This window comes from Entelurus aequoreus, linkage group LG19 (genome assembly GCF_033978785.1).
Source record: "Entelurus aequoreus isolate RoL-2023_Sb linkage group LG19, RoL_Eaeq_v1.1, whole genome shotgun sequence".
NCBI classification, from domain to species: Eukaryota; Metazoa; Chordata; class Actinopteri; order Syngnathiformes; family Syngnathidae; genus Entelurus; species Entelurus aequoreus.
Genome location: NC_084749.1, coordinates 47,847,862 through 47,864,980, shown reverse-complemented (window position 1 = coordinate 47,864,980; position 17,119 = coordinate 47,847,862). Strand labels below are relative to the sequence as shown.

Here is a 17,119-nt window from a genome sequence, read left to right as displayed (position 1 = left end):
GCTATCCTGCTCAAAACACAACACAACCTCCTGGTGTTGGTGTTGCTGTAGTCCGCTGCTCCACCGATCGCACCTACAACTTTCTTATTTGCAGTCTCCATTGTCCATTAAACAAATTGCAAAAGATTCACCAACACAGATGTCCAGAATACTGTGGAATTTTGTCGAAGAAAACAGAGGTAATTGAATTGGGTCCAAACACTTCCCTTGACCTCGTGACGTCACGCGCATACGTCATCATGCCGCGACGTTTTCAAGCGGAAGTTTCCTGGGAAGTTTAAAATGTCACTTTATAAGTTAACCCGGCTGTATTGGCATGTGTTGCAATGTTAAGATTTCATCATTAATATATAAACTATCAGACTGCGTGGTCGGTAGTAGTGGCTTTCAGTAGGCCTTTAATCTAGTCTTCTGTTGAGTCCTAAGTATTGTTGTGGAGGTTGCCCCCTAGTGGGTTCTTCGGATCACCACACACTTGCACGAGAGCCCGGTATTCAGGGTTCAACAATGTATTTTATTGTGAGCGCACACACGAAAGTCTCTGCTCTGTGACTTTTCAGCCGTGTTGGCATGTCGTCTTTCTGGCCTCCTCTCTCTCGCTATGTCCAGCGTCTGTGTCCGCTCACCAGCACCAACTCCAACTATGTGTCTCGGTCCGGCTGCTGCTAATAAGGGAGACAGGTGATTAGATAACCAGCCCCGGCTGGGCAATCCACTCACCTGCCGCTGGCTTCGAGGACGGTCCATACAGACCCGGCTCCGCGGCAGGCCCGCAAACCATGCCCCCCTCCACAATTGTATTTGTTACACATCAGATGTTTGATTGTAAGGTGCATTTTAGTTGTAGTTTTTGTTACCAAATTTGGAGGTGTTGAAATTGCCATGTAAAAATCCCTTATGTTAATCAGTATCATGTCTATGGTCAAACCGATGACAATAAGAATCGAGCTAGTGGACTCTTACTGTACGCTTGAGTGTTTTCTATCAGTCATACTTTCTTTGTTGGCATTGAAGTTGCAACATTACACAGAGTACTCGCAACAAAGGTATCCATATGTGGCATCTTTTGATTTTTTGTGAATCAATACCTGGAAGTGCCGGGGTAATTTGGTGGGTACCCATGAAAGTACCTTTTCGGTATCCGTCCCTAGCGGTAGCACTTGGCCGTATACTTAGTACGTTGCTTGTATCCACACTAGGGTTGTACGGTATACCGGTATTAGTATAGTATCGCGATACTAATGAATCATATTCGGTACTACAGTACACCTGCTCAGTGGCCATGTGGTTAGAGTGTCCGCCCTGAGATGGGTAGGTTGTGAGTTCAAACCCCGGCCGAGTCATACCAAAGACTATAAAAATGGGAGCCATTACCTCCCTGCTTGTCACTCAGCATCAAGGGTTGGAATTGGGGGTTAAATCACCAAAAATGATTCCCGGGCGTGGCGACTGCTGCTGCTCACTGCTCCCCTTCCTTCCCGGGAGTGAACAAGGGGATGGGTCAAATGCAGAAGACAAAGTTCACCACATCTAGTGTGGGTGTGACAATCATTGGTCCTTTAACTTTAACTTCACTACACACTGTAGCTCACCGCCGTCAAAATGTAAACAAACGCCATTGGTGGATCTACACCTGACATCCACTGTAATGATACCAAGTACAGTAGCGTATGTAGTCTAGTCGTATTACGTCAATATTTCTTGGCATCACATCTTCTTTCGTTTTTCAAAAATGTATATTATGTTCATAAACTCAAGAAATATGTCCCTGGACACATGAGGACTTTGAATATGACCAATGTATGATCCTGTAACTACTTGGTATCGGATTGATACCCAAATTTGTGGTATCATACACAACTAATGTAAAGTATCAAACAACAGAAGAATAAGTGATTATTACATTTTAACAGAAGTGTAGATAGAACATGTTGAAAGAGAAACTAAGCAGATTTTAACAGTAAATGAACAAGTAGATTAATAATTCATTTTCTACCACTTGTCCTTAATAATGTTGACAAAATAATAGAATGGAAAATGACACAATATGTTACTGCATATGTCAGCAGACTACATTAGAAGCCTTTGTTTGTTTACTTACTACTAAAAGACAAGATGTCTTGTATGTTCACTATTTTGTTTAGGGACTAAATTGCAAAAAGAAACATATGTCTTAAAGGCCTACTGAAAGCCACTACTACCGACTACGCAGTCTGATAGTTTATATATCAATGATGAAATCTTAATATTGCAACACATGCCAATACGGCCGGGTTAGATTAGTAAAGTGCAATTTTAAATTTCTCGCAAAATATTCTGCTGAAAACGTCTCGGTATGTTGACGTTTGCGCGTGACGTCACGGATTGTGCGGACATATTGGGACAGCATTGTGGCCAGCTATTAAGTCGTCTGTTTTCATCGCAAAATTCCACAGTATTCTGGACATCTGTGTTGGTGAATCTTTTGCAATTTGTTTAATGAACAATGGAGACAGCAAAGAAGAAAGCTGTAGGTGGGAAGCTGTGTATTAGCGGTTGGCTGCAGCAACACAACCAGGAGGACTTTGAGTTGGATAGCAGACGCGCTACCGTGAGTACGCAGCTTTGGCTTCCAAACATTTGATCGCTTGCCCGTACGTGCGTGCCGCTATGTGCATGTCACGTACGTAACTTTGGGGAAATATATGTGCTGTATGAACTGTACAGAGGTGAACGGTACTTTGGGCTGTGGGATTGAGTGTGTTGTGCGGGTGTTTGATTTGTATTGGTGGGTTATATGGACGGGAGGGGGGAGGTGTTTGTTATGCGGATTAATTTGTGGCATATTAAATATAAGCCTGGTTGTGTTGTGGCTAATAGAGTATATATATGTCTTGTGTTTATTTACTGTTGTAGTCATTCCCAGCTGAATATCAGGTCCCACCCGCCTCTCACAGCATCTTCCCTATCTGAATCGCTTCCACTGCCCTCTAATCCTTCACTCTCACTTTCCTCATCCACAAAATGTTCACCCTCGCTCAAATTAATGGGGAAATCGTCGCTTTCTCTGTCCAAATCGCTCTCGCTGCTGGTGGCCATGATTGTTAACAATGTGCAGATGCGAGGAGCTCCACAACCTGTGATGTCACGCTACTTCCGGTACAGGCAAGGCTTTTTTATCAGCGACCAAAAGTTGCGAACTTTATCCTCGATGTTCTCTACTAAATCCTTTCAGCAAAAATATGGCAATATCGCGAAATGATCAAGTATGACACATAGAATGGACCTGCTATCCCCGTTTAAATAAGACAATTTCATTTCAGTAGGCCTTTAATGCACCCTAAGATTTTTATTGTTCAAATAAAGCCAATAATGCAATTTTTTGTGGTTCCCTTTATTTAGAAAGCTACCGAAAATAATCGAAATAAATTTGGTACCGATACCGGTATTGGGACAACACTAATCCACACCCTTCACACTTCTCAGGGATCGAACCAGGGTCCGGAGATTGAGAGATGAGAGTGCGAGGCAACAAGTCAAAACCCTGAGCTGTCCGTCGCAAACCCAAGGTTTCACTCACTTTGATCTCTATTCTCCCTTCGGAATTAAGAGCAGTTAATGTATTTTTACACTAATATCATAGCTAAGAATGTGACAAAACATTGTGAATTAGTGTGTGAGTTATATTTATATAGCGCTTTTTCTCTAGTGACTCAAAGTGCTTTTACATAGTGCAGGGGTCGGCAACCCAAAATGTTGAAAGAGCCATATTGGACCAAAAATACAAAAACAAATCTGTCTGGAGCCGCAAAAAATTAAAAGCCATATTACATACAGATAGTGTGTCATGAGATATACATTTAATTAAGATGACTTAAAGGAAACTAAATGAGCTCAAATATAGCTACAAATGAGGCATAATGCTGCAATATGTACATATAGCTAGCCTAAATAGCATGTTAGCATCGATTAGCTTGCAGTCACGCACTGACCAAATATGTCTGACTAGCACTCCACACAAGTCAATAACATCAACAAAACTCACCTTTGTGCCTTCACGCACAACGTTAAAAGTTTGGTGGACAGAATGAGACAGAAAAAGAAGTGGCATAAAACACGTCCTAGAAAGTCGGACAAAGTTATACTTGTAAACAAACTACGGTGAGTTCAAGGACCGCCAAAATTAGTAGGACAAAACGGCGCTCGCCAAATACTCGAATCAGTGAAGCATGTTTAATATAAACAGTGTGATTTATAACAATTAGGGAGGTTTGTGTCATGTTTGTCCTCCTACAGAAACCATATTAAAACAAAAACCTTTTTTTTTTTCCTCATCTTTTTCCATTTTTCATACATTTTTAAAAAAGCTCCTGAGAGCCACTAGGGCGGCGCTAAAGAGCTAGAGCCGCGGGTTGCCGACCCCTGACATAGTGAAACCCAATATCTAAGTTACATTTAAAACCAGTGTGGGTGGCACTGGAGGCAGGTGGGTAAAGCGTCTTGCCCAAGGACACAACGGCAGTGACTAGGATGGTGGAAGCGGGGATCGAACCTAGAACCCTCAAGCTGCCGGCACGGCCACTCTACCAACCGAGCTATACCGAGCTATAACAACACTAATCCACACCCTTCACACTTCCCAGGGATTCGAGCCAGGGTCTGGAGATTGAGGGATGAGACTGCGAGGCAACAAGTCAAAACCCCTGAGCTGTCCGTGGCAAATCCCAGGTTTCCTCACGTTCTATCATGAATAATGTCTTCACTTCCAACAGTGTTGACCCTAAGTTTGGGAATGGCCGGTGTCGTTGATGGTTTGTTAGTTCCGGCCTTCCACCTCGTCACATGGTTGTCGACCGGTCAGCTGTGGGTCGGCTGTGTAAAGGTCAGCTGGCTTAGCAAGCAACTGGGAGGTCTCTCTCTGTGTGTGTGTATGCTTGTGTGTGTGTGTGTGTGTGTGTGTGTGTGTGTGTGTGTGTGTGTGTGTGTGTGTGTGTGTGTTTGATCTGGCCCTTCTTTGTGTATGTGTCAGACCTTTGAACACAGTACTTCCTTTCTCCGGCTGGAGCAGCAGTGGGTTGTGGGTAGTCGCTGACTCAACCGACTGCCCCGTTGGAGTAAACACACACACACATACACACACATACACACACACACGCACACACGCACACACACTTCACTTCCAGTAATCCTCTCAAAACAGTGATGACTGGCAACAGATCCACCGTTGCCACGGTTTTCGCCCGGTGTTTGAATGGCAGCCTCATTGACCTATGACATCATCGGGACAACTGGCGGTTGATTGGTGCAGGCGTTGACAAGAAAATGAGCGGCTGATGGTAGCTTGTAAGGACCGAGGTGAATTAGTTGGTTCGGAATGACCACGTCATCTGGAATTGGCGACAAGAGGAAGTAAAAAGCGGATTAAAGGACAAAACATGTTGGGATACCTCTGAGTCACTGATGATATTGTATTTTCTTTCTATTTCTTTAAATGCAGTGGCTCTATCATGGCCCTTTTAGGGTACAATTTTCGACTCTCACCTGTATTTAAATACTATTTAGAACTTGATGTTTATTAGTTCACTTACAGTTAGTTGTTGACTAGCACTAGTTCCAAATTAACCCAAAGGCTATGTCGTTTTTAAAATGATTATCATTAGACTGGTGATTATTTAAAACATATATATTTATATTATATATTATATACAGTCGTGGTCAAAAGTTTATACACACTTGTAAAGAACATGATGTCATGGCTGTCTTGAGTTTCCAATCATTTCTACGACTCTTATTTTTGTGTGATAGAGTGATTGGAGCACATACTTGTTGGTCACAAAAAACATTCATGAAGTTTGCTTCTTTTATGAATTTATTATGGGTCTACTGAAAATGTGAGGGTCAAAAATATACATACAGCAATGTTAATATTTGCTTACATGTCCCTTGGCAAGTTTCACTGCAATAAGGCACTTTTGGTAGCCATCCACAAGCTTCTGCTTGAGTTTTTGACCACTCCTCTTGACAAAATTGGTGCAGTTCAGCTAAATGTGTTGGTTTTCTGACATGGACTTGTTTCTTCAGCATTGTCCACACGGACTTTGGGAAGGCCATTGTAAAACCATAACTCTAGCCTGATTTAGCCATTCCTTTACCACTTTTGACGTGAGTTTGGGGTCATTGTCCTGTTGGAACACCCAATTGTGCCCAAGACCCAACCAGCTTGTCCTGAAGAATTTGGAGGTTTCATTGTCCCATTTACCCTCTGTAAAGCACCAGTTCCATTGGCAGCAAAATAGGCCCAGAGCATAATACTAACACCACCATGCTTGACGGTAGGAATGGTGTTCCTGGGATTAAAGGCCTCACCTTTTCTCCTCCAAACATATTGTTGGGTATTGTGGCCAAACAGCTCCATTTTTGTTTCATCTGACCACAGAACTTTCCTCCAGAAGGTCTTATCTTTGTCCACGTGAAGTCGCGGTACTACTGTACATGGCATCGAGTACATATCAAGTGTAGCATTCAGTAATTGTAAATAGCAGAGTAATCTCTTGCGTCGAATGGCTATGTCATTTTATAATTCCAACCTTATACATGTTTATTGCAAATGGCAGCAGTAAATCACAGTAATGTGTGTTATATGGAGCTAATGTCATTCTAATGCCAGTGTTAATAAGAGCCATAGTAGTACTGGAAGGCTCCAGCAGGGGGGCACACCTGACTTCCTCCTGGCAGTCATTACAGACGTGAGCAGAAGAAGTTGTGTCCGTGTATCTGTAGACTCAAACATCTCCCTTCGCAGGTACAAGCGCCTTTATGTAAATCAAATAGTTTTTTACCCCTGAGTGTGTCTTTATAGTGTTTTAACATGTTTGAAAGGGTATATTTCAGTCAACAAGGCTTTATTCATGATCAAGCTAATGCTAAAGCTAATGGCCCTGCCAATGTTGACGCTAATGCTAACTGTGTTAACATTGTTATATATATATAGAAAAGTACTGTGCGTTCTTAATGATTAATCTGTGTATTTTTTTGCTAAAATGTGTATTTACTACGGTTTCTGGGGATGAGTTCAGTGTAGTCTGTTTAGTATTAAGGAAGGATACGTGACTTCTGTTACTAAAGCAGTAGGCCTACTGTATCTGGTGAATATCTGTATTTACTTTATTACTGTTAGACTAATTTAAAGTCTGTTAATGTGAAGAACAGGAATATATACTTAATTGTTTTTGGATGTACATTTTTGTAACAATATTGCAGTACAGTAGAAGATATTTGTTGCAATACTGTAATGATTTACAAACCCCGTTTCCATATGAGTTGGGAAATTGTGTTGGATGTAAATATAAACGGAATACAATGATTTGCAAATCATTTTCAACCCATATTCAGTTGAATATGCTACAAAGACAACATATTTGATGTTCAAACTGATAACATTTTTTTTTGTGCAAATAATCATTAACTTTAGAATTTGATGGCAGCAACACGTGACAAAGAAGTTGGGAAAGGTGGCAATAAATACTGATAAAGTTGAGGAATGCTCATCAAACACTTATTTGGAACATCCCACAGGTGAACAGGCTAATTGGGAACAGGTGGGTGCCATGATTGGGTATAAAAGTTGATTCCATGAAATGCTCAGTCATTCACAAACAAGGATGGGGCGAGGGTCACCACTTTGTCAACAAATGCGTGAGCAAATTGTTGAACAGTTTAAGAAAAACCTTTTGTCAACCAGCTATTGCAAGGAATTTAGGGATTTCACCATCTACGCTCCGTAATATCATCAAAGGGTTCAGAGAATCCGGAGAAATCACTGCACGTAAGCAGCTAAGCCCGTGACCTTCGGTCTCTCAGGCTGTACTGCATCAACAAGCGACATCAGTGTGTAAAGGATATCACCAAATGGGCTCAGGAACACTTCAGAAAACCACTGTCAGTAGCTACAGTTGGTCGCTACATCTGTAAGTGCAAGTTAAAACTCTCCTATGCAAGGCGAAAACCGTTTATCAACAACACCCAGAAACGCCGTTGGCTTCGCTGGGCCTGAGCTCATCTAAGATGGACTGATACAAAGTGGAAAAGTGTTCTGTGGTCTGACCAGTCCACATTTCAAATTGTTTTTGGAAACTGTGGACGTCGTGTCCTCCGGACCAAAGAGGAAAAGAACCATCCGGATTGTTATAGGCGCAAAGTGTAAAAGCCAGCATGTGTGATGGTATGGGGGTGTATTAGTGCCCAAAACATGGGTAACTTACACATCTGTGAAGGCACCATTAATGCTGAAAGGTACATACAGCTTTTGGAGCAACATATGTTGCCATCCAAGCAACGTTACCATGGACGCCCCTGCTTATTTCAGCAAGACAATGCCAAGCCACGTGTTACATCAACGTGGCTTCATAGTAATAGAGTGCGGGTACTAGACTGGCCTGCCTGTAGTCCAGACCTGTCTCCCATTGAAAATGTGTGAAGCCTAAAATAGCAGAAGGGAGACCCCCGGACTGTTGAACAACTTAAGCTGTACATCAAGCAAGAATGGGAAAGAATTCCACCTGAGAAGCTTCAAAAATGTGTCTCCTCAGTTCCCAAACGTTTACTGAGTGTTGTTAAAAGGAAAGGCCATGTAACACAGTGGTGAACATGCCCTTTCCCAACTACTTTGGCACGTGTTGCAGCCATGAAATTCTAAGTTCATTATTATTTGCAATAATGAGTTCGAACATCAAATATGTTGTCTTTGTAGTGCATTCAATTGAATATGGGTTGAAAAGGATTTGCAAATCATTGTATTCCGTTTATATTTACATCTAACACAATTTCCCAACTCATATGGAAACGGGGTTTGTACACGGTGACCAGTCTGTGTTTATGTTTTTTATGTGATTTATTACTTTGGCAGTCATTACAAACATGAGCAGAACAAATTTGTGTTTGTGTATCTGTATACTCAAACATCTTCCTTCCTAGGGCGATTACATATTCATTGTTGCAGTTTTGTGTTGTTACTGTTGCCACGTGAGGATTAATTAGCTGCTCATGTCCATTTGTTAATTTGTTCATTTGTGGTCGTACATGAGTGACAGTTGTACAGATGGCTGAATTTGAGTTGGATTTCTGACTAAACAAGTAAACTGACTTTTCTAAACACTATATTGATTAGTGGAAGTGAAGGTTTGCTCGCAATGTGGTTGAACATTGACCTGCCAGACGGACGTTTTGGGTGACACTGGAGCAGGGGTCACCAACCTTTTTGAAACCAAGAGCTACTTCTTGGGTACTGATTAATGCGAAGGGCTACCAGTTTGATACACACTTAAATAAATTGCCAGAAATAGCCAATTTGCTCAATTTACCTTTAACTCTATGTTATTATTAATAATTAATGATATTTATCTTTGTGGAAACACTGATCATCTTAATGATTTCTCACAATAAATATATATAGAAACAGATAAATATCAATATGCAACACTTTATTTTTACATTTTCTCTAAGTGCACATTTTTCAAATTGAACATTTTCAAATGATGACTTCTAAGACAGTCTTGTGAAATCACAATATCCCATTTTAACTAGCTAGCCACTAACATTTTTTAACAAATCATGAATTACTTTGCACCATGTTTGTACAAATAGTAACTCATGTAAAATACAAAAGTAAACTCTCCAATTTTTAAATAAATCATGTCACACTTTGAACTGGACACCAAATCTGTTATCTGTTTCTTTGTCAGTTAGTGAAGACTAAGTCTTTAAAATATTTTCTTGGATTTTCATATTCTATTTGAGTTTTGTCTCTCTTAGAATTAAAAATGTCGAGCAAAGCGAAAACAGCTTGCTAGTAAATAAATACAATTTAAAAAATAGAGGCAGCTTACTGGTAAGTGCTGCTATTTGAGCTATTTTTAGAACAGGCCAGCGGGCTACTCATCTGGTCCTTACGGGCTACCTGGTGCCCGCGGGCACCGCGTTGGTGACCCCTGCACTAGAGACATCTGTGGTGGAATTAATTGAAAATCCAAATCCAAAGGTCAATCAATCCAGAATGTTTTATATGTGTTTTAATTATTTCCTAGCTTGCAGAAGAAATACAATTCTGGTTTGTCAAAAATGGCCTTTTATAGTAACCACAGGGCTCGGATGTATAGTGCGAACAAGGGTAATCCCTTTGGGAAATTAAGCAACCCCCTTTTTAAGACCATATTCAAATGGTATCTGAAATGATGATTCGTTTTTCTCAGTTTGAATGTTATTTTTTAAACTAAAGCAAAAAAAAAATTACTTGCAGAAATCTTCCATCCTGGTCACCATCTTCACCCAGCTGAGTTGTATCTTTTTTTCTGTTGGCCTGACTCAGGCTGTCTCTCATGTTGATGGTGACAGGAGACAGCGGTGCACTGGCAGGTGCATGGCGCACACACACACACACGCACACACACACATGCACACGCACACACAGCGAGTCTCTCCTGAGCTGAGAAGGCTTCCATTATCATATCAAAGCTTCTCTCAAAGAGACGTGGCAGCGCTTCAATTTAAGCAATTAATGCAGAGACTCTGTCACACAGCCCTTTACCTCCTTCCTCCTTCGCTAGCACATGCACACACACACACACATGCACACGCACACACCGACACACACATGCACACGCAAACAAACACACACACGCGGTCTTAAAGAGCTCCCTTATGGCACTCTGTGGCAAACAACCGTCATCCATGTTCTCAAGGCCACCGTGTTGTTGTTTTTCTATCAATTCTGTTCTATAACTGCTCAATTCTTACCTTACCTTACCTTACCTTACCCTGTCGGTATGCTAGATTTCAGTGAATTGTGCACAAAACTGCTTAACTGATCCCATGGTAGTGCATTGTATTTTTATATAAATTAACAACTTGAGGTCAATAAACAAGAATAACATCAAAAGGGGAAACTGTGTATTAGTATTTTTTGTCTGCAATTGTTATGTGTGCAGGCGGGAGTTGACGGCACAGACAACAAGGGGGCAGTAAAGCTCAATGATTTATTATATATATATATATATATATATATATATATATATATATATATATATATATATATATATATATATATACTACCGTTCAAAAGTTTGGGGTCACATTGAAATGTCCTTATTTTTGAAGGAAAAGCACTGTACTTTTCAATGAAGATAACTTTAAACTAGTCTTAACTTTGAAGAAATACACTCTATACATTGTTAATGTGGTAAATGACTATTCTAGCTGCAAATGTCTGGTTTTTGGTGCAATATCTACATAGGTGTATAGAGGCAAATTTCCAGCAACTATCACTCCAGTGTTCTAATGGTACAATGTGTTTGCTCATTGGCTCAGAAGGCTAATTGATGATTAGAAAACCCTTGTGCAATCATGTTCACACATCTGAAAAGAGTTTAGCTCGTTACAGAAGCTACAAAACGGACCTTCCTTTGAGCAGATTGAGTTTCTGGAGCATCACATTTGTGGGGTCAATTAAACGCTCAAAATGGCCAGAAAAAGAGAACTTTCATCTGAAACTCGACAGTCTATTCTTGTTCTTAGAAATGAAGGCTATTCCACTAAATTGTTTGGGTGACCCCAAACTTTTGAACGGTAGTGTATATATATATATATATATATATATATATATATATATATATATATATATATATATATATATATATATATATATATATACAATATGATATATATATAATAATGAAACAATACTAATAAATAAACTATAGAATGGTGTGTGACAAAATCCAAGAGTGTTTGTGTTAGAATAATTATGTATATATTATCACACTAACTTTATGCTTAAGGGCCATTGATATGAATTATTGTCAATTGTGCTGATGTGGTATTTTTGTATCTGTGCAAGCTGGCTATCCAAAAGATTGCCAGTTGTCTTTATAAGTGTTGTGTCCAGACTCGGCCTGCTGACGGCCGAGGCCGAACACCGCCGTGACGCAGATAGAGCAGAGATAAGGCGATATGACCTGCGTCAACTAATTTTCATTTATTCTATAATCATATATTGTGTCTAACTGGAGTTGTCGAGATTACCCCCTTCCCTCAGCGACAGCTTCAGTGATGTAACAGGGCCCTTCCAAATTAATAGAGGAGGCGCGTGGGCTGGACTTTTAGAACGTAGTTTGGATCTGTAACTAGAATACAGCCCAAAACACGTGTCTCCTCATGAGTTAAATTGCACTATGTCTCTGCATGATTCCTTGATTCTTGTCTGATTATTAGATGTCATCAGTAGTTTGAGGTGTTTATTTGAGGTCAATAAATAAGAATAGCATCAAGAGGGGAAACTGTGTATTAGTATTTTTTGTCTGCAATTGTTATGTTTGCAGGCGGGAGTTGACGGCACAGACACAAGGGGGAAGTAAAGCTCAATGATTTATTATATATATATACAATATGATGTATATAATAATGAAACTATACTAATAAATTAACTATAGAATGGTGTGTAACAAAATCCAAGAGTGTGTGTGTGAGGCTATGCGTGTGATTAGCTGTAGTGTGTGTTACCTAGTGTTGTATCGAGAGGAGGGATAGGCAGATGGTCAGGGGGCTAAGTGAGGCGTAGGAGGTCCATGTCCAAGCGGGAGGTCGAGGATTGAAGGAGGCAGTCCAGATATCAAAGGGAAACACACAAGAAATCACAGGGAGACAACGAGACGCACAGCTCGACACGTGGACCAAAGGCAAATGTACACGACAGATGATTACGTTCTGGCGACGGATAGCAGGCTGAGCAGGCTCTTGAAGGCGGGACCTCTCATTAGTGCCTTCTGTGACCAACAAGTATGTGCTCCAATCACTCTATCACAAAAAAATAAGAATTGTAGAAATGATTGGAAACACACGACAACCATGACATTGTGTTCTTTACAAGTGTATGTAAACTTTTGACCACGACTGTATATTGCCCACACAAGTCTATAAGCCGCAGGTGTGCACATTAAAACATTAAATATTTACGTAGACGCTTGTGTTCGTTCACAAATTTCACAAAAGACAGAGCCTGTAACACGACATACAGTAGTCTACCGGAAAAGTCCTCGAGCGCCGTCTTCATCAGCCTCGTCTGTGATGATGATTTTCTGTTCTCCGTGGCGGCTGTTTCCGTTTTCGACTCCCGGGTCGACTGCCCTCGGCTTAGGGGCCGCATTGTGTACATTTTGTCGTTGCTTCTCCACGATGAGGGTGAGTCCATAACGCGCTAAATGGCTGGCTAAATAATTGATTTAACCCTTGTGTAATGTTCATATTGTTGTTAATCAGCCATTGTTTGTGGGTCTGATGGACCCGTTGCATTTTGTGGCTTTTAATGCCTCACAATCAAACACTTTCATGTTAAAATACTGAACAGATGTTTACCTTATCCCAATAAACATCTGTTCAGTATTTTAACATAAAAGTGATCAGTCATCAGACCCACAAACGCTGGCTGAGTAACAACAATATGTACGTTGCACGGAACATTTCTCTGCCAGTTTCTGCATCCCACAGGGATTCTTCTTTTGTGTTTCTGCACCTGCGATCCCCACACAAGGTTGCAACATTGTTTGTCAACACTGTCTGCTCTCATTTTCTCGCACATTTTGACCCTCTGATGTTCTGTGTACCTACACTCTGTCCTCCTCCTGTCTAGGCCTGCTGTGTGTGTGTGTGTGTGTGTGTGTGTGTGTGTGTGTGTGTGTGTGTGTGTGTGTGTGTGTGTGTGTGTGTGTGTGTGTGTGTGTGTGTGTGTGTGTGTGTGTGTGTGTGTGGTACACAGAAATTTAATTTCCACACTTCTATTAGCCCCGGGTCCAGTGGACCCGGACATCTTATATCAGGGGTGTCCAAAGTGCGGCCCGGGGTATTTTTTTAACGGCCCCACGGCACATTCTAAAAATACGAAAAGTGTTATAAAAGAGTAAACAGGTGAAATGTAACAAGAAAATGTTGCATTATTTACTCTATTAACACAAAGCTGCCATGCAGGCAGTTTCTTTCTTTAAAAAATAATAGTGAATCAAAATCAATGTCATTATGAATTATTGACCTATTCAAGGCTCCATTTACTTCACATTAAATATTCCACTTTGAGATATTTTTTGGGGGAAAATGTTGCATATTTTTTGGTTGCCATTTAAAAAACTAAGTTTTTTAAAGAACGGCCTAAAACGAACAAACAAAAAACATAAACAACAATAAAACTTATAATTGACGGATATATCTGAAGTTGATCTTGAGACTGTTGTGGTAAAAGTAAAAAAAAATGTTGGATTTATTTACCCTTTTGGGACCCCAATAATTTTAGTGGGACTTTTTTGTTTTTTTAAGTGTCATTGATCAAAAAATTATTAATTAAAATCAATGTTGATATGAGTTATTCACCTTTTTAACGCTCCAATTATTATATAATCTCCAATATTCCACTTTAAAATTTTATTGGGGGAAAATGTTGAATATTTTGTGTTTTTTTCCATTTAAAAAAACACAGTTTTCCTTGACAAAAATGGCATACAACTTAAATCTTTAAAAGCATAATATTGACAGACAGACCTAATGTTGATATAGAGCAGGGGTCACCAATGCGGTGCCCGCGGGCACCAGGTAGCCCGTAAGAACCAGATGAGTAGCCCGCTGGCCTGTTCTAAAAATAGCTCAAATAGCAGCACTTACCAGTGAGCTGCCTCTATTTTTTAAATTGTATTTATTTACTAGCAAGCTGGTCTCGCTTTGCCCGACATTTTTAATTCTAAGAGAGACAAAACTCAAATAGAATTTAAAAATCCAAGAAAATATTTTAAAGACTTGGTCTTCACTTGTTTGAATACATTCATAATTTTTTTGTACTTTTTTTTTTTTTTTTTTTTTTGACTTCCGGTTCCGGTTCACCGTGCGTGACTGCTCGCCGTCTGTTCGCTGTTGCGAAAAAGCTAAGTATCGCTCTATCTGTGTGCTTTTAATTGTTCTACAGCTTTCTTTATCACTTCTCAAACATATTTAGTGGTACTATTTAACTTAATTTGGGAATGGTGCCATTACCGAAGGCAGTAGGTCAGTAAGAGTCGTCGTTGTGGCAGCATTAATGTTGCGGCTGCTAGAGTAGTTATTATTATTATTATTAGTTTGTTGACAATGAGTCAGAACTTCGAATTTTATAAGGTAATGATCGGACATTACTTTAGTGTACGGGAGTATCGTAACTTTGGAGGTGGTGACACCCCTGACGAGCACTAGATCTATCGTATTACCGTTGCGATGCGTGGGTTCATGTATTATTTGTGTAAGACCACAGCTATCAATTATAGTCTGGAGCGCCACGCATGGAGGGTCCGATAGGGTATTCATATGGATGTTAAAGTCTCCCATTATGATTATATTGTCGGCGTGCGTCACTAGATCAGCAACGAACTCTGAAAATTCATTGATAAAGTCCGAATAGGGCCCTGGGGGGCGGTAGATGACAGCCAGGTGCAGAGGCAGCGGTGTGACAAACCTCACAGTAAGCACCTCAAACGAGTTATATTTATTATTTAGGTCCGAGGTAAGGCTAAAGTTTTTGTTGTATATTAGTGCAACACCCCCACCCCTTTTAATGGGACGGGCAATATGCGTTCCCGTATAGCCAGGAGGAGACGCCTCTCCCAGCGCAAAAAATTTGTCTGGTTTGAGCCAGGTCTCGGCTAGACCAACGACATCAAGATTGTTGTCTCTAATGACTTCATTAACTAATAACGTTTTGGAAGACAATGACCTTATGTTTAAAAAGCCCATATTATAGGTGGTGGGCTGTTTTGAGGAGTTTTTGTTGAAAGTATCCGTAGTAGCAATATTAATAATGTTACGTTTATTATGCGTAGTGCACTTTAAATAATTTCGACCATATATAGGAATTGATATGACAGGAATTTTTAGATTGTTTGCCACCTCAGTAAAATGCATGTCCACCTCTGACGCAGAAAAAACATTATGTGAGTTGTATATTATTCTAAGAGAATTGCTATGTGTGCAGGGATTATCCAGCCTGCCGCTGGCTAGTTCTAGCTTAACAGACTCCTTATTAGCGCTTCTTTGTGGATTAGCATTTAGCTTTTTCGTTAGCCCCGCTAACAACAACGCCTTTAGCTTTGTAATAGAAATGTGTAGGGGGGGGTGTTTGGTGTGTGGTCATTAAATATGTATTCTGATATATGTTATTCACAGAAAATGAGCCAAAGTCAGTGAGTTTCAGTTGGAAAAAATTATTAATTGTATCATTTTTCTTTTGTTAAAAAATTAAAACGGTCCCACGGACCCCAACACCACACAAGGGTTAATGTGAACAATTCCATTGGTCCACCGTGACCCATTCGGCAGTTGAAGTCGTCTGATGTGACGGGGCTAAAATTTATCGCCGCTTGTGAGGCTTGTGAAACCAGGAAAAAAATCCATTGATTAGCCGTAGCATAGGGTTCAAAGCATGAGAAAAATGCAACGGTTTATAGTCGGGAAATGACAGTTCTCCGCCTATGTGCTGTATTACTCCACCTGTGTATTTTCCTGCGACCCACACGTAACTCAATCAATCAACAAATCAATCCAAGTTTATTTACATAGCCCTTAATCACAAGTGTCTCAACAACGACATCCTCTGCTCAGATCCCACATCAGGGCAAGGAAAAACTCAACCCAATGGGATACAACGAAAACCCTTGTAAGGCACCGTTTCTTTTTGTACACTATCAAACATTTACGGGGGTGCGGTCGTCGACACGAAAGACCGTAAAACACGGACCACCTGGGGTGGCGTGGCTCAGATGGTAGAGCGACCCGACCAGAAGCTTGAGGGTTCCTGGTTCGAATCCAGCTTCTGCCATCCTAGTCACTGCTGTTGTGTCCTTCGGCAAGACACCGCACCCTTCATGCTCCAAGTGCTACCCACACTGGTGTAAATGCAGCTTAGATGTCAATAATGGGGTTTCTCTTTGGTACTTTTCGGTACTTTTCTAAATAAAGGGGACCACAAAAAAATGGCATTATTGGCTTTATTTTAACAAAAAAATCTTTACATTGCAGTAAAGTCCTTAAGTAAAATAGTGAACATACAAAACAACTTGTCTTTTAGTAGTAAGTAAACAAT

At 40.4% G+C, this 17,119-nt stretch overlaps 1 protein-coding gene across 3 annotated transcripts in view; it reads right to left on the bottom strand.

Annotated features, from left to right (window-relative positions):
* Positions 1-17,119, bottom strand: part of LOC133635425 (uncharacterized) — a 418,448-nt gene that overhangs the window by 322,567 nt on the left and 78,762 nt on the right. The window lies entirely within an intron of this gene.